The 16,814-nt window shown below is 41.1% G+C and overlaps 1 protein-coding gene across 4 annotated transcripts in view; it reads left to right on the top strand.

The window, feature by feature from the left end:
- LOC111158947 (AF4/FMR2 family member 2) overlaps positions 1-16,814 on the top strand; it is a 473,976-nt gene that overhangs the window by 176,946 nt on the left and 280,216 nt on the right. The window contains exon 2 of one of the 4 annotated variants that reach the window (XM_022521293.1): positions 4,056-4,233. The exons of the other annotated variants lie outside the window; for them this stretch is intronic. The gene's annotated coding sequence lies outside the window, so the exon portion shown is untranslated. The remainder of the gene's footprint in view (positions 1-4,055; positions 4,234-16,814) is intronic. 4 annotated transcript variants of the gene reach the window in all.

Raw genomic sequence — 16,814 nt, 5'->3', positions numbered from 1 at the left:
TCAGAGTGCCCATGGGCCCCTGTGACGGCCCCTCCTTGCTGCTCTCCTTCCCTCTGGTCTCACCTCTCTTCCAAACCATCCTCCATCTGGGCTGACTTCATGGGCACATCCAGCCATGTCACTCCCTGCTTTGGATTCTTTTGTGCCTTCTCATTGCTTCCAGGACAAGGTCCAGATTTCTTAGTCCAACACACAAAGCTCTTCACTCTGATTCCATGCTCCTTCTCTGACTTCCCATTTTACCATGTCTTCACATGCAGACGAAGTCTCAGCATCATGGAGCTACCTGTGGTTCCCTGTCATGTCATGCGTTATCACACTTCCTTGCTTTTGTGCCTGCTGTTCTCTCAGCCTAGAATGTCTTTCCCTACCCTCCCTTGTCTTCTGGTGAAATCCTGTTCCTCCTTCAAGTCTGCTTGATTATTCCTTTCTCTGTGAAAGCTTCCTTGACTCCACAGGCTTACTGCAGCCTGCTTCCTCTGGGCTCCTCTAACACTTTACGTACAACTTGACTAGCACTTTTCTTCATGTACTGTAGTCACTCATGTCATGTGTCTATCTCTATTAGACTGTGAGCTCCTGGAGAGCAAGGGTCGTCTCCTTCCTCTCTGTATCCCGAGCGCCTAGCAAATGCCTGGCACATAGTACATACTTAATAAATGTTTGTTAAATGAATGAATTTCAGAAATGGTTACTTGAGTACATTTTCTAAGCCATGGCATTAATCAACTAATATGAACCAAGGGAAACAAATACTAGCAAATCCATCATCAGTTTTATCTTTTGAATGGTACCCTTTCTGCCTATGTCTTACTCTGCTCTGCTCCTACACAGTTGTTTAGAAATCCTCATCCTAATTTCTAGGGGATGACTTCATATGGGATCATAATGCTTAAAATCCAAACAGAAGCCTGCCTTGAGAGAGGAGTATAATGAGAGGCTTCTTGTCCCTTTTCTTGCCCTGATATCTACGGCAGTGCCATCACTCAGGGCTGGTCTGGGAATGGCACTGGTGCATCAAGAGGTCCATCAGCTTGTGTCCATACCTCGTTAGCCAAGTGACAGGTCACAGACCCAGTGAGATTCACTCCATTGTAATCTTCTCTCTTGTACATTCACAACATGGCTGACCCAGACTCAGAAATTACTTCATGCTTTTTTTTTTCCCCTCAGTGCTTTGGCACACCAATGAGAGGGGCATGTCCAAAGAGAGTCTGAGCTGTCTTCAGCTCTGGACATGATGATCCGAGGAGCTGCTATGTGCACTTAGCCTTTGGTGATGGTACAAATAGATTTTGGTAAAGCCTTGTATGAAAAATGGGTCAGGTCCAATAAAGTAATGATGAGAGATCAGTGGAGAAGATACTTATTTTAAAACCTAGGTCTCAAGGAAGGATTTGAAAAAGGGGTGAGACAGAGGCTTAGGGCCCTAAAGTCAGGAGAACATACTGGCTTCAAGAATAGTGGGAAAACTGAGGATAGGACGAAAGGCAGTAAGAGGTCCAACAGCCTGCCTGGGAGCTTACAAGGGTGTAAATTCAAACACGGGCATAAATATAGACAGGGTGGAACATTATGGAGCTTTGTACCTAATAGACTGTATGTGGCTGAAACTCCAACAAGTCTGAAAATTCACCCTATCAAATCTGGATGCGCTTTTCAAAAGCACTCAGCATGAGAATTCAGCCCCAGTCTTTGGTGCCAAGAGGTCCAGGCATTGGGATCTGGGTCTCCAGTCAAAGTAGCCATCATTGATGAGTGGTAGCATTATTCCTTGGAGTTACTGCTAAAAGGGTTTGTCCAGAAAGCAGTCACAGGGTCTCTCTGAGTATTCCCCACTCTGTCCCTGGATCTAGGGAAAGAGGCTGTTCCATGTATTAGTGAAGTGCTTTTGGGAACAGAGGGGCAAAGTGGGGTGGGTGGGGTTTGAACACCAGGAAACACAGCATTCTACGATGTACAAATAAACAGATAGGAATATACTTGTGAGTTGAGGGACAAAAACTATTACTGAAATGGAATGAGCCTGTGTGTGTGTATGTTGCTTGTGTGTCTATGGTCGTGTATACAGTGGGGAAATTTTAATTTCGGCCCATCCTCGAAATAGTCCCTTGGGGTGGATTTCTCTATCAATGATAAGGATTCTAGGAATCTAAGCAACTTTATTGTAAAAGGTCAGCATTTCAATTGAAGTATGATTTTGGAACAAAGTAATTTGTTTAAAGACTTAGTTTTACAGAATTTACTAACATTCCAGGCAACTCCCCATCCCCAACCCGCCAAAAAAGACTGATATGTTCTGCAGTTGAGCTTAGGAGAATTTCCTGGGAACTGCATCTGAGAGTAGTAAAAGACTGATATATATCAAATGGAAACTGGGGGTAGCTTGCAGATGGTATTTTATTAGGAAATGAATTTGTTATTAAATGTAGATTTACGTGTGATTTCATGATGTATGTTTTTGCTTACATTTCTCATTAGGATAAAAATCTTTTGGTGTGGCTAGCTTTGCATTTGGGTGCAATTCGTCGGTAGCCTGGTTTGGGAAGTAAATAATTGCATGGAAATGAAAGGATTGATGACAGGTAGTATTTCCATCCTAGGTCAATAAGCTTTCATAAGTACAGTACTAATGGGTAGAGTGCCATCACCATAAAGGTTTAATTTCCTTACAAGCTGCTCTTGGCTGTGACCTAAGGCCATCCAAGGCTCTGAATGCCTCAACATTAGGAGGCTCTTAGAAGAGTTTAATGGAACTGATACGAATGATGGGATCTGGCTTTAGCAAATTTTAGTGGCTGGCTTTGTCAACCAGCTAAAAAGTTATGGCCCACATTTGTGACTGTGCCCGTTTTGGTTTGTATCCTATGCAGTGAACACCATGGGTATAATTACCTTTATTTATTATGAGGTAGATAGGAAGCTCAAGTCTCTTGTGTGAGAACTGCAGAGAATGCTGGGAACTTAGCATTTGTGTGCTGAGTATGCCCAGGCATCTCCGCAGAAACCACACAGACTGCTCTTTCAAAGAATGGTGGATCACCAGCTGCTGTGTGCGACCGGGATGATCATTTTCCACTTGATGTACCTCACAAGTTTATTTAATTTTTTGGCTCATTCTTACAGAAATGAACTGGTATCCAGTCCGAAGCTAAGACAGGTCTTATTCTCACCGTGTTGGGAATGAATGAATATACCTCTGGAAGTCCTCCCCCTTTCAGGGTGTCCCAGAGGCCTTGACCTTAGCACATATTTCCTCTGGAAAGGGAAGCCGGGAATGCAGATAGATCATGGAGCCTTGTGTTGTTTGTGATGGTGAGGTCAGAGGTGCTGCATGATTAGTAAGAGTGTCTTGCTCTGGAGACATCAGCTTTTCCTCTCCATGCTTTCCCCAGGCTCTTTATGGTTCTCAGCCATGTTCTTCTTCCTTGGTGCCCCCGCTCCGCACTGTCCCTTGCCCTCCATTTGCTCATCAGCACTAGGCCAACTGAGGTCTAGAGCTCAGCTTGGGCTTAGGAAAGATCTTGAAGATCCCCAGTTATGTTTTGTTTTGGGTTTTTTTTTTCCCTTCTCATTTCCTCAAGTTCTGTTCTGTAGCATCTGTATTTTCTTTTCTAAGGCTGTATGTGAGTGATTCTTGCCCTTGGCATTCTGGAACAATATCTGCTATTTCTTGGTGTTCTGTGATTTTAAATCCCTTGTCACTTTGAACATTCTTTTGGTTGGAAAGAAGCCAAAAAATTGACTTATTTTTATTCCACAAGGAAAAACTAAAACCCTTTAATTCCTATACCATGCAAATTTTAGTCCTCTTTTAAAATCACACATTTTAAAACATCACTATGTATTCATCATTTCGGTACATCTTTAGAAGAGAGCTGAAAGCCAATCTTATGTGAAGAAGCACGTGCTGTAGTAGCAAACAGGGTTTAGATGAGGTCCTACTGAGCTGTGGTTTCCAAATCTGGCCTTTACTTGCTCTGTGAACTTGAGAGTGATTTTGGCTCTTGTTTCATGGGGATTTCACACTAGCTCACCAATGCGGTTTCTTCCAGCTGTCCATCCCTGAGGGTGATGGGCCCAAACCTGCCTTGTTTGTGAAGTGACTGCAGCGGTCCCCTTGTCATCCAGACCCCACCAAGAATCTGGGGACAGCGTGGAGGGATGTGATCTCTGCCTGCACCATCCCCTTACTGCCATCCCTCAGAACAGCTGGGGAAATTTTAAGACAAGGTAACTAAGGGGAAACTAGAATTGGATCCTCTGGGGATTGGATACTAGTTCGGCCCAGATTCAACTCATTTTTTAAAGAAAGATAAACAGTTATCTGCTATACTTCACCGGAAAACACCAAGCTGTGAACTCAGGAAATAGCCTGCTAATCCCTTTGTTGCCACCCACTCACATCATGAAAGATGGAGAACTTCTATTTTCACATTAATTCTCGGAAAATATTTTGACAGATTCAGTATGCAGTAAAGTGATAAGCTTTTGTTACGTGTGTTCCAAATCATCCTGTTATCACTGGATATATCGATTAGCTTAGTACATTCTGAGCCAGTCATAAAATCAGGCTGCTCACATTTTGTGTTAAAGAATAAGAAAAATTGGCAAGTAGATAACCATATTGATTCAACCCAAATAGTGAATGCAAAGGGCTTTAGAGAGGAGTTATAAACTCATTATGGCTCTTGTAAGTCTCTTTAGTATTTTTTTAATTGATGTGAAAACAAATAATCTTTAATTAACTATCTTTTTAAGAAGTACCATGCTTTGATTACCAAATGGAGTTTATAATATAAGTGACTATAATAAAAACCTCTCCCTTTTCTACTTTATAATTTACAAATGTTTTCACATACATAATCTTATTTTCCCCCACCTGTATTGAGGTGTGATTGACAAGTAATAATTGTGTATGTTTGAGGTATTCAAGATGTTTTGATATACATGAAAATTATGAAATCATTTCTATGATCAAACAAATTAACATATCCATCACCTCATATAGCTGCTGTTTTGGGAGTGCGTGGTGAGAACACTTAAGGTTTGCTCTCTTTGCCAATTTCAAGTATACAGTACAGTATTGCTAACCATAGTCACCATGCTGTACCGTAGATCTCTAGAACTTAGTTATCTTGTGTAACCGGAACTTTGTACTGCTTGACCAACATCTCCTCCTTTTCCCCTTCCTGTAGCCATCTTATTTGGATACTATTCTAAGAGAGTCCAGGATTATCATTATCCCCTTTTCATAGATAAGAAGTGTAGTCTGAGAGAGACTTAGAGTTTTTTGTGTAAAGTCACACAGCGAGCAAGGGACTCTTCAGGGACTAGGAGCCAGGTCTTCGGTGCCATTTCCTTGATGGCATTTGGTGCCCAGGATGCTACTGTATATGTATGGGTTAATTTTCTCAAAGTAGCTTCTCTGCTGGCACGTAAGGGGCAAGAGAATAACGAGCTGAATCTAGCTTAAGCTGAAATTCTCTTGCTGGATTCATATTTCAAAAGTCTGGGGCCAAGCATACCAAAAGAGCAATTTTTCTTGTGGTATTACAGGTTACAGTCATGTGTTTTTCATTTGCAAATATGGTGAGAAGTAGTGTTTTTGCAATATTCCTAAATGAGTAACATATGACAGAACTTGTTAGAGGATCTTTTCTTGGTTCATAAATTTTCTGAGTTTTTGCCTATTTGGTAAAATGACTTTAGCAGAGTGCTCAGAGAGCATAGCTCAAATTTGGATTTCTGGGACTGAAACTCAACCACTGTGGAGCTAAACCTGACATGTGAATGAGAGGTCAGTAAAAAGCAGGCATGAACATGATTGCTGTAAAAGGTACAAGTAAGACTTCTCTCAAGTGCTTGACTAACCTCCCCCACCTGCACCAAGTAAACTGATGGAAAAAGCTTACAGATCATCAAATTGCAAGAGTAGTTAACAAAGGACAGACAGGATCCCTGGCTTGTATTTGTAGGTACTACGAGGGTGAGTCTCCCTGGATGTCTGCATAAAAATGCAGGTCAGCCATGGACGCCTGCCCAGAAAGTGACCGTGAGCTTAAGCGAGCTACATAGCTCTGAAAGGTCTTTGAAAAATGTATAAGACTCTGGAAATGGATGATATATTAGCTTTCTGTAGATGCCCTAACGAAGTATCATAAACTGGATGGCTTAAAATAACAGAAGTATGTTCTCACATGGTTATGGAGGCTAGAGATCCACAAAGGTGAAGGCAGGGCTGAACTGCCTCCGCTTGCTCTACAGGCAAATCTTTTCTTGCCTCTTCTAGCTTCCAGGCGACCCTTGGCTTATAGCAGCATCACTACCATCTCTGTCTTTCCCATCACCCATCTTCTCCTTTGTAGGTCTCTCTGTGTCCTCTCCTCTTCTTGTAAGGACATGGGTCATCAGATTTAGGGCCCACTCAATATCCAAGACAATTTAATGTCCGCAAAGACCAGATCTCCAAACAGCCACACTCTGAGGTTCTGGGTAGACATGAATTTTGGGGGCCACTAGTCAACCCACTATGAGAGGGGTCATTCCTTCACTTCCCAGACCAGGAATAGAGGGAGGCCAGGCAGTGTTCATTGTGAAAAATGCAAGCTGGTACAGTGGAGGCTGAGGACTACCCCATCTCAGAAGCCACTTCAGGTTTGGAGCCTAGTTCTCTAAGCTCTTCACCTTGACTCTGCCTATTAGCGAGATCATTTTTGTGGATAAATGATTAAAGTACAACTGTGGAAAAGTGATTTTTAAAAATATTTTAGAATAGTAAGAATAAAGGTGGGTTTTTTTTTCTGATTAAGTAATAGAGAAGAAAGAATTTGTCGATGCAATGGACTCAATTATGAAGGAGAGCTTAAGTGGTCAGGCTTATTCTGTGAAGTAAATATTTTCCATTGTGTGGGCCATCTGGCCAGTGGCAGGTACTCCACTCTGCCACTGTCATGTGAGAACAGCCAGAGATGGTACCTGAATGAATGGGCATGGTTGTGTGCCAGTAAACTTACATTTGAATACCGAAACTCCAATACCATGTATTCCCATGGGTCGTGAGATGTTCTTTTGATTTCTTTCAACCATCTTGGAGCATATGAGCCATACATTAGCTTATGAGCCATACAAAACCAGGCAGTGGGCTGGATCCAACTTAGAGAACGTAGTATGCTGACCCCTGGACCAGATCTAGACAAAGCCTCAGAAAGCAAGATATATTTGGTATCCTTTGTGTGTCATCAACAGGAAGATGGCTTTGAGCAGAGAAGGGAGAAAGGTCAGCCCTGCAGCAGGCAGAGGGCAGGATTCTAGAGACAGGAGAGATGTCACTAGTCAAGGTAGAGCTGGCCCCTGGAGTAGAGGCTTCATTAGGTCTTATACGGGTGGATAAGAAAGCTCTGCATGCAGAATCAGAAATACCTTTCACACTACAAATCACATCACCATTCAGGAGGGTTCTTTTTCCTTGATAACTCATGAGGTGATGATGATTTGTCTTTTGCTGTCTTAGAATGGGAGTGCCTGGGTCCTGGGGCACTGAAGTATGGATTTGAATTGGGTGTGGGGTGATAGGATTTTTTTTTTTTTTAGATCCCAGGAAGAGCAAGTCATCCTGCACAGTCTGAGACTTTGTCTTCAATGGGACAAAAGGACCAATGGTCTGTGGCAGTCTGCATGGGCTCTTTGGGGCTGATATGTGGGGGTGGGGCATTTGTACACGTATCTCCCTGGGAGGCCTGAGAAGCCAGTGGACTTCTAGGGTAGTATCTAGGCTCTGAGCAGCTGCTAGGAGAAAGGATCTGTCTCCTCAAGGCTTTAAAGATGAAATGAAGTTGAGCTAAGGCTTCAAAAAATTAATATATGTGGGTTGATGGAAAGAAGGGAGAGAGATCTTAGCCAGATCAAATGAACTGAAATAAAGCCTTAGAAGTTGGTGGAGTTTCAAGGGCCATGCTCCTGTGTTGGAGGGATGCCACGATAGCTCGCTGCTTGAAGTATGTACCGTAGAAGAATTGTTACAACTGTGTCGTAATTTTATTAATGAGGTCGGGGGTGGCCAAGGCAGCTGCCATCTTGTGCAGTCTTGGGAGTCACCATTCACATAGGCTACACATGTGAACAATGACTCCTGAAGCTGCTTTTAAGGAAATGGTGCTGGCTTTAGAGCAAACCTGCTGCTGGACCTCCCTTTGCCTGTCAGCATCTAATTCATCCAGATCTTCAGGCAAACTTACCAGTGAAGCTGGCCTCCTCTGGGATACCCATAAATGCCCTCCCAGGCACCCACTGGAGACGCAGATTAGGATGCTTACGCTGAATAGGGTCTCACCAAGCGTACCTACATAGATAGAGTCTCTCTGCAGCTCTGCTTGATTTGCTTGAACAAATGTGATCTTCAGATCTTCGGGATGATGAATAAATCTAACATCCTCCCAGGCAAGATTAATGGGTAAAGAAGATCCATGTTAGAGAATTCAATTTGAATCCACAATCCACCTATTATAAATCTCAAAGGAAATGGTCTTGTTGGATATGTGAGCACAACATTTGGCCCAAGAAGGACATTAAAAAAAAAAGTGTAATATTTTGAGTTGTTCACATTGAGTCTGATATTATGAATTGTGATATGTTAAATCTGAAAATATTGTCATCTACATCATTGGAAAGGTCTGTTAGAATATCTATAAGACATTTTATTTTATTATCTGTTTGTTTTATTCATTCAATGATTCGACAGACTTTTATTGAGTACCCATTGTGTGCTAGGCGCTATGCCAGGAGCTTGAAGGCCGAGAGGATGAAGACATGTTGCCTGACCTTAAGTAGTTTAAGTCAGGGGATGTGGACACAAAAACAGAAAAATCACAGTGAAATATGATAAATGGTTGTTGAGTATTCTTTGGGAATGGAGAGAATGGTTAAGACTGTCTGAAGTGTTCAGGAAAGCCTCTTCAAGAAGGTAGAAACTGATGTGCTGGCTCTTGAAGCATGATTGGAAGTTGTCTTGGTGAAGTGGTGGTAAGAACATTTCCTACAATGTCAGCCTACATCAGGCTGTAAATGGGACTGGTGATTCCTGAGAGGCAAAATAATCCACTCTGTTTGGGGAGTTTGGGTAGAAGATTGGTTGGGAGAATTGGGGTCTTAGTGTCAGCCCTAGGTGTTGAAGAGCCTTTTAATGCTCTAAGCATGGCAGGTGGTGTTTTAGATAAGTCATGCCAGAGGAGGGATTGGCCAGGATTGCAGGAAGGGAGTAGGGCATGATAGGGCTGGTTAGGTTTTAGGCAGAAAAGAGCACTGAGCAAGCTATTAAAATGTTCCAGGCCAGAAATGCCAGCAATTTGAATTAGGGCCATTTTGGAGATTTTTAAGGTTGATTTGATGAGATTCAGGGATCAGTTAGATGGACCATTGAGAGGAAGCTGGCAGAGAGGTTCTAAAATGACTTTGAGGTTTCTAGCTTGGGCCGTCAGTGGATAGGGACACCATTAACCAAGATTCTTTACTTTGATACCCAAATCCTCACAAAGCAGGTAAGTTTCTTCTATCTCTTTTATTGTTATGTTGTCATAATATTATAGGCTTTGAATGTCATGATATTTGATTAATGTTTGCATAGTGCTTTTTGTGCAAGTCTTTGTACAAAAAGTCACGATTATTTTCTCATGCTTTGATGAAGGATTTATTTCCTATAAATGACTTTTTTGGTTCTTCACTTAAAAATTAATATCTTAACTCAGAAAAATGCTAGTACTTCAGGGAACATGGGAAACTATGCTGAATACTTTCATAGAAATCACAGAATTGGAAGTGACAATTTTCTGTAAGTCATGGAGTATATGAAATACCACATTGTTTTGTATGCTATAATTTTTGAAAATTAAACAAACACATTTCGTTGAATTTCTCTTGTAATGATTGCTGTGGACTCTGCTATGATCCTTCCTGATTTTTTTCTCTTTAGACTCACGCTGTCTCCACAGGGAATGTGCTTACAATGGAGTGTTGGTGTAACTTTACACTCAACACTATCCTCCTCCCAGACATGATACAATCTTCAGGGAGAAATTGCATCCTTTGACTTTGGTGGAGTTGGAGTATGGTTATTGCAACTGGCTATTTAGATAAATTGTTACCTTAGAAACTGTTAAGCTTTGCTTTCTTACCTTTATTTGGTGGACATGGTCATTGCCTTTTCAGTTAAGGTCATGGTTAAGGTGGAAGCAGGAGAAAGGAGCAGAATTGAGTTTACAACATGTTTGTGCTCCATGGTTACCAGGATTGAAATTGTGTTTTTCAAATACAGGAAAAGATCATAACATATTTACTCTATTTTACTTATCTACTCTTCTTCTGTCCTCAACTGTTTTACCTTCTCTCTGTAACTCCTACTTATTTCCTTATTTGGAAATTCTTCTATACCCAGACTTCGGGAGCTGAGAGCCTCATTTTTAGGCAGTGGCAAACATAGAAGCCAGGTGGGAAGAGTTCTCATCAAAGGCCTCACTGTATCCAGTTACAGGGCTGAGCCTTGTACTCTAGACTTATAACTTTGGACATTAAGTTAAAGGAAAAAGTGGTCAGTAGCCTAAAGAGCAATGGTATGGTTTCTAGAATTAGAGAACCTTCATGATGGAAGAACTCTGCAAAGCCAACCAGTTCCACTGGCTTCAAAGAGATACATCAGTCTGCTATTAGGCTTCAAGTTCCTTGCTCAAGAATGGGCAAGTCCTTGAAAGCCATAAGTAAAACCTTCCTCTGAGAGTAATTGCACCAAAAATAATCACGTGCAACATGGAACTTGGCCAGTCTCCACTATTCAAAGATACAGATTAAAGTTCCTTCATAGGTGTTGCAGCAAATATATTACTATGTGAAAAAAATAGCATCTAGTTTTTGTATTTTGACTTATGAAGGAAAAAGCATCCCTACCACATAAATATGTTCTTTTTACCTTCTGGGAGGAAAAGAAAGGAAATTGCAGTTACAGTGTGTTATTGAATCTTCTTGGAATTAGCCTGTAGAGTTTGGGAATATTGAAGGATTGAAGGCCAATGCCTTCTACACACACACACACACACACACACACACACACACACATACAAAAACCGAAACCAAAACAAAACAAAACCAAAAAAATACTCTCCATTTGCTTCAGCGCTGTTTAGCCCTTAAATAGAGTTAGTCCTAATCCTATTCAAAATGTCCATGTGTTCTTTATTAAAGCTTTGAGACAGCAAAATGTATAATGAGTTGGGAAGAAATTACCAATGAAATGTTACACTTAGTTTGTGGGTTTTAATTGCAGCATAATTTATTATGTGATTTCTGTAGATAAACATAAATATATTTCTTTTCAAACCATATAACAATATGACACATAAAAGCCATATAATAAAATAAGCAAAAATTATACTTCGTCACTGCTGAGAAAAGATTACTATAATTTTTTTTAATGACAATCTGATAGTAAAGTCAAAGTGGCATGGGGGAAAAAAAGATTTCACTAATAGAAGCTTAAAAATTGCATCTTCATAAATCAAGAGGATATAGTACTTAGAGCTAGAAATAACAGTGTTGTGAGTCCTGTTTTGAATATGCCATTAGGCATTTTTGTCTTTGCAGTCCTATTTAATCTGTACAGCATTATTTATTCCAATAATTAGTGTTAACTTTCTTGGCAGTAGGCAATATAATTACTTTTAAAATTTAAATGGGATAAAAATGCCTTGAGAACATGGTTTAGGAAAACTCTCAATATTTATTTTCAATTACCTCTTTAATTATTCATTTATGTAGTATTTGGAAAAAAATCTTGGAAACTGGGAGGCCACTGACAGAATGACATCCCAGATGTATGGCCTCATTTCCTCAGTTGGTTGAGTAACATCCAGGACAGCTGAGACCTTAGTCACGCCAAATGGAAGTGCCCCTACCTGTGTACCTTGCTGATCTAAATACCCTTCATTTAGATCAGCCCATGCTGCTTTTTCTTATGCTGTTTGGTTCTCCTTAGAAAAAGTCTCCATCATCATCCCTGTCCCCCTCCCTTTCCAGGTATGTAAAATCTCAAGGTTGTAGCTTTCTGAATTACAAGTTTTGAACTCTCCATTCCCCAGGCAAGGAGGCACTTACTTTAGTTTATTGAAGCCTCTTAGTGCCATTTATGTGACTCTTGATTTCAAATATAAATATGAAAGCAATTATTTTCTCAACTATATAAGTTAATTAGAAAGTACTTTTTAAGCTTAATAAACCCTATAATTCTGAATAAGCATACTGGTTTCAAAGAAAATGTTTCTAAAGATGGGAGGCCTAGAACTAGCCTGCTCTGAGCCATTATGAAGAACAAAAGAAATCTCCAGGTAACATTGATTGTTATTCAATCATTCATTATGTAGTGAGCACATCTCCATGCATAATGTAGTTTCAGTCTTTATGGAGGACTCAAAAATGTTAGAAGAGATGGCTGGGTTTTTGCCAATTCCAGTCAGATGCTTGGCACAGAATAGGTGCTCATTAAACATGTGCTGAATAAGTAAATGAATCCACGGAAGAAGTAAAGAGTCCATAGTGTGTCCGTGGCAAACAGAAAATAGTCACAAGAAAACGCGTCTTCTCCGGCAGGGTAACAAGGGACAAACAGAGGGTATTTTAGGTACAGGCCTTTCTTGAAGATGAGGACCCTGAGAATGACCAGCCAACAAGGGTAGGGCTTGAGGAGGGGAGCCCTCTAGGTGAGGGGAATTAGATGACCAAAGATGAAGAGTAGAAGTAAAAAGAGTTTGGGTAAGGAGCAGCCAGTCACTGAAGCAGCCTTGTTTGACCTTGTCCAACACCCCTGATGTACAGAGTACGGTGCTGGGGCTTTGGGGGAGACAGAGTTGGACAAGATTGCACCCTACATTCAAAAAACTTAACTCTACTGGGGCAACCAGTATATTCACACAAATAACCACAGAATGAGACCAAATACCAGGGTTCCAGGAGCCCAGAGAACGGAGAGGGGCAAGCTAGCTTGCAGATCGAGGATAGTTCTGGGGAAGTGTCACCATCTACACCAAATTCTATGAAGCTCTGGGGTTCGTTATCTCCAGGAGCCTTAGACCTTTCTGAGAAGCTGATGAAACCTCCAGTTCCTTTCCCCGATTGGACAAGTCCAAACACGTGCATATACAATTGCTTAGATTTCTTGAAGACCACCTGTACAGCCTCCAGGGAGTCCCTTTACCCCAAACTGAGACCTCTGGCATAGCAGGAAAAAAATGGCTTTGGAAAATGGTAAAGCCACATTCAAATTTCAACTCTGTCACCTCTAGCTATGTGAATTGGGCAAGTTTCTCAAGCCCTCACTCTTGGCTTTTTTGTCTGTGAAACAAGGACAGTAATACCCATTTCAGAGTAGCAAGGCATAAAACTAGTCAGCAGAAGTCACATGGTTGTTGCCAGGTGCCAAACACGAGCAGGGGGATTGGCTGCAGAGCAAGGTTTTTTTTTTTCTTTTTTTTAACATGTGTGGTCTTTCTTCTATCCATTTCCACCAACAAGTCATTTGTTTTAAAATAATCCCCAGTATATAACGGGGAATGAGCATATGGGGCAAAATTAACTGGGAAATATCCCATACTGGATTCCTAGGAAAAGCAAATTAGAAAACAAGGCAAGTGTTCTCTATTGATGTTGTCCATCACAGTGTGCTGGAAGAGTCATGGCTGTGGGCATGTGTGCATGCATATTTCTGTGTATGTGTGTGAATAATGGGTATTTGTGGTCTCTTTTGTTTTACCCTTCCCTCCAGAAGGCTTCCTGAAACCATCTTACCATATTTCCCCATGGTTGGTATTGATTTACTGGTGGATGCCTCGAGATTTGGGTAGGACATCCATATTTACACAGAAACACACACACAAACACAAAAGTAAGCACACACACACACACACACACACACACACACACACACACCTGTATAACAACAGAACAAAAATAGCAGGTGACAAATACATGCTGTAGTTGTACAAACTCATAATGTAGCTTTACAAACATGATATTTAGAGAAGAAGCAAAAGGAGGGTGGCAATGGGTGGTTGGGTTTAAAATCAAAAGTTACTCAGCTGGTCATCATCTAGGTGACTCTCATTAGCTTTGTGTCCTGTGAGTATTTTGATTGCAGGGCTTAAATGTATGTGATCCTAATTTTGAGAAAACTGGTAGAATAAATGCTCGTTGAGCAAACAAAAGCCCTTCCATTCAGCTTTTCATTGCTCTGCAGTTATTTTCTCCCAAATAATATGGGTAATTATTTGAAAGTACTTTTAGCACACATGCCATGGGGGCAAGCCTTGTTCCTGACATCCATAGTCTTTGAATGGAAGTGCCAAAGACCCCCTGCCAAGATGGGCCACAGCCAAGTGTCATGTGAATCTGCATCTCACAGGTTACATGGGAAGGAAAAGGCTGAGAAGGATGCAGAATGGAAAGTCTAAAGAAGAGCAACACGGTCTTGTGTGAGACTAGGCGCTGAGTAGGTATTTCATACATGTATGTTATTGGATGGGTGGATATTGGTGGGTGGATGGATGGATGAATGGACGGATGGGTGGTTGTTTGGATGGAGGATGGTGGGCATTTTGAACCAGCCTAGTGGTGTAGCAAGATTGGAATCTTCAGAGTAGATCAAGGCATGGTTACTCCTTATGTAAAAAAGGAAAATTTTCAAAACAAGATCCTTGGGATTTGGTTTACAATAGTGAACACTCTGTATTTCTCTGATCAAACACTTCCATAAAATGATATTAACCTGTATTATTTGGCTTTCTTCCCCTTGGTATGGAGAAACTCCAACAAATTGATGATTTGAGTAGGTACAAATTCCTAAAACTCAGGTGTTGGTGGAATGTATCATAGATATTGTGGTGCTCAGGAAATAGCAGATATTATTCTCTTGATGTTATCATTATCGGAAATATAGTTGTTCTGGAGCTGGAAGAGTGGATATGCATTTGGCTACACCACACCCTTGCGTGAGGTGAGCAGGGTGGAGAGATCAGACAAGAACTTGACCAGCAACAGCTGATCTAACTTGTGGTCTTGAGTCTTCTTGTATCCAGCAAGTCACATCTCTTCTTCGAGCCATGTATTTCTTGGCTCTGTCAGAGGGAGAAATACCCCCTGCTTTCCTTTCCTTCAAAGGCTACACAAAAACATACCAAGGTGATGGGCATGCAGGTGATGTATACACGGTGAAGTGCCTTATGCAAGTAAGATGAGAGTGTCCCAGATCCTTTTCTCTGTCCACTCAATACCGCATACATATCCTTTATTGCCGTGATTATGAGCAGGAGTAGTCTGTGTAGTCTGTGTAGTAGTCAGCAGCTGAATGGATTGATTGTTGAGGTGAAAATGCCATGTTTTGAGCTCTTGCTTTACGTGTTTGTGAAACTCAAGAGTTGCCCATGTAGAGTTACCTTTTCTACTTCACTTGCTTGGGAGGAGGGGAGGGTCTGGAAGGTTTCTGGAGCGTTGCTACATTAATTCGGCCCATGTGCATTTTACATGTTGGTCTCGGGTATTTCTAAGTGCAGAGTTTATATCCAGGGCCTGTTCTCCCTTCTCCTTTGCTGAGTTGTATCTGCAGTTTTTGTCAGCTTTCCAAACCTGGCCATGCCTCATTCCACTCAGCCTTTCTTGCGACAAAACATGAGCCCCAGGTGCTTTGCCTGTTGCTGGTCAAGGTGTAGGGCCGAGCTAAACTTGTAGTTGGCCTCTTGTCCCTCAGAAGTCCACTTTTCTGGGATCGCTGACTTTGTTGGCTTTTGAGATTTGGGAAACTATTTAGAACATTTCTTTTTATGAGGCAGCATTGCCTGATAGAAACTTGCTTTCTGTTGACTTTACATCATTAAAATGAATTTGTGCCTGCCTCACATTAATTTTACCCATACCTAATTGCCCTGAAGTTACCCTGTGTGAAAGCCTATGCAAACATTTTAAATGAAGATAAGCTAATGCACAATCTCGATCTGAAAGGCATTAAAAAATTTAAAAGCATTGTCATCAGAGAGGAAGTGATGGGGAGGCTCTTCTTAATTCGAGTGGGATCATTATTGTTAGAAAATGATTAATGAATATAATTGGACCTCCCTAATCGGAAACCTTTCAAATTAGAGTCAGCCCTTAGAATTCTGACTTCTTTCAATTCAGCAATGCCCAGCAGCTTTGATTTTGAAGGAGGCTTTTGGTTGGTCTTTAAGTTTGGACATTTAGCTTCAAATGCAATGTCTTTCGCAGTGTGGTATGTGAATCCAAATAGCATTTGCTGAGAAATGCAATTCATTTCTACAAAATATTTTTAGAAGGCAATATACCAAATCTGATAAAGGGATCACCTGTAAGTACATCATTAATGAGGCAGAGTCTGATTCCCTAACCTGGGCCCTCTCTTCAAAGCACAGATTCCTGTAACCGCTTGAAATAGAACTTAGGCACTCAGAACAAATATATACCTGGCCACCTACAGACCTATTTGATTTACTGAATGTCAGAGCAGAGCTCCAGAGTTTAAAAGTGAACCTCAGTAAGCAAGTATCAATTTACAGAATGAGTACCCCAGTTGCTAAATTGAGAAATGCAATTGTAATTATTTGGCAAAGTGGAAATCAGGTCATTGGAGTTGCACGTTGGTGGTTGTGCCATAAACTCAAAAGGGAAATGTCTTGATTTTTTTTAACCTCAGGTGTGTTAGGACCTATTTTTCCATGGACATTATCTATATTGTATATGTTTAGATACCCAAGCAGTTCTGAGGATCCAAC

The sequence above is a fragment of the Enhydra lutris genome, unplaced genomic scaffold (genome assembly GCF_002288905.1).
Source record: "Enhydra lutris kenyoni isolate GAN:26980312 unplaced genomic scaffold, ASM228890v2 scaffoldscaffold65, whole genome shotgun sequence".
Lineage (NCBI taxonomy): Eukaryota > Metazoa > Chordata > Mammalia > Carnivora > Mustelidae > Enhydra > Enhydra lutris.
This window is presented reverse-complemented; position numbering and strand designations above follow the sequence as displayed.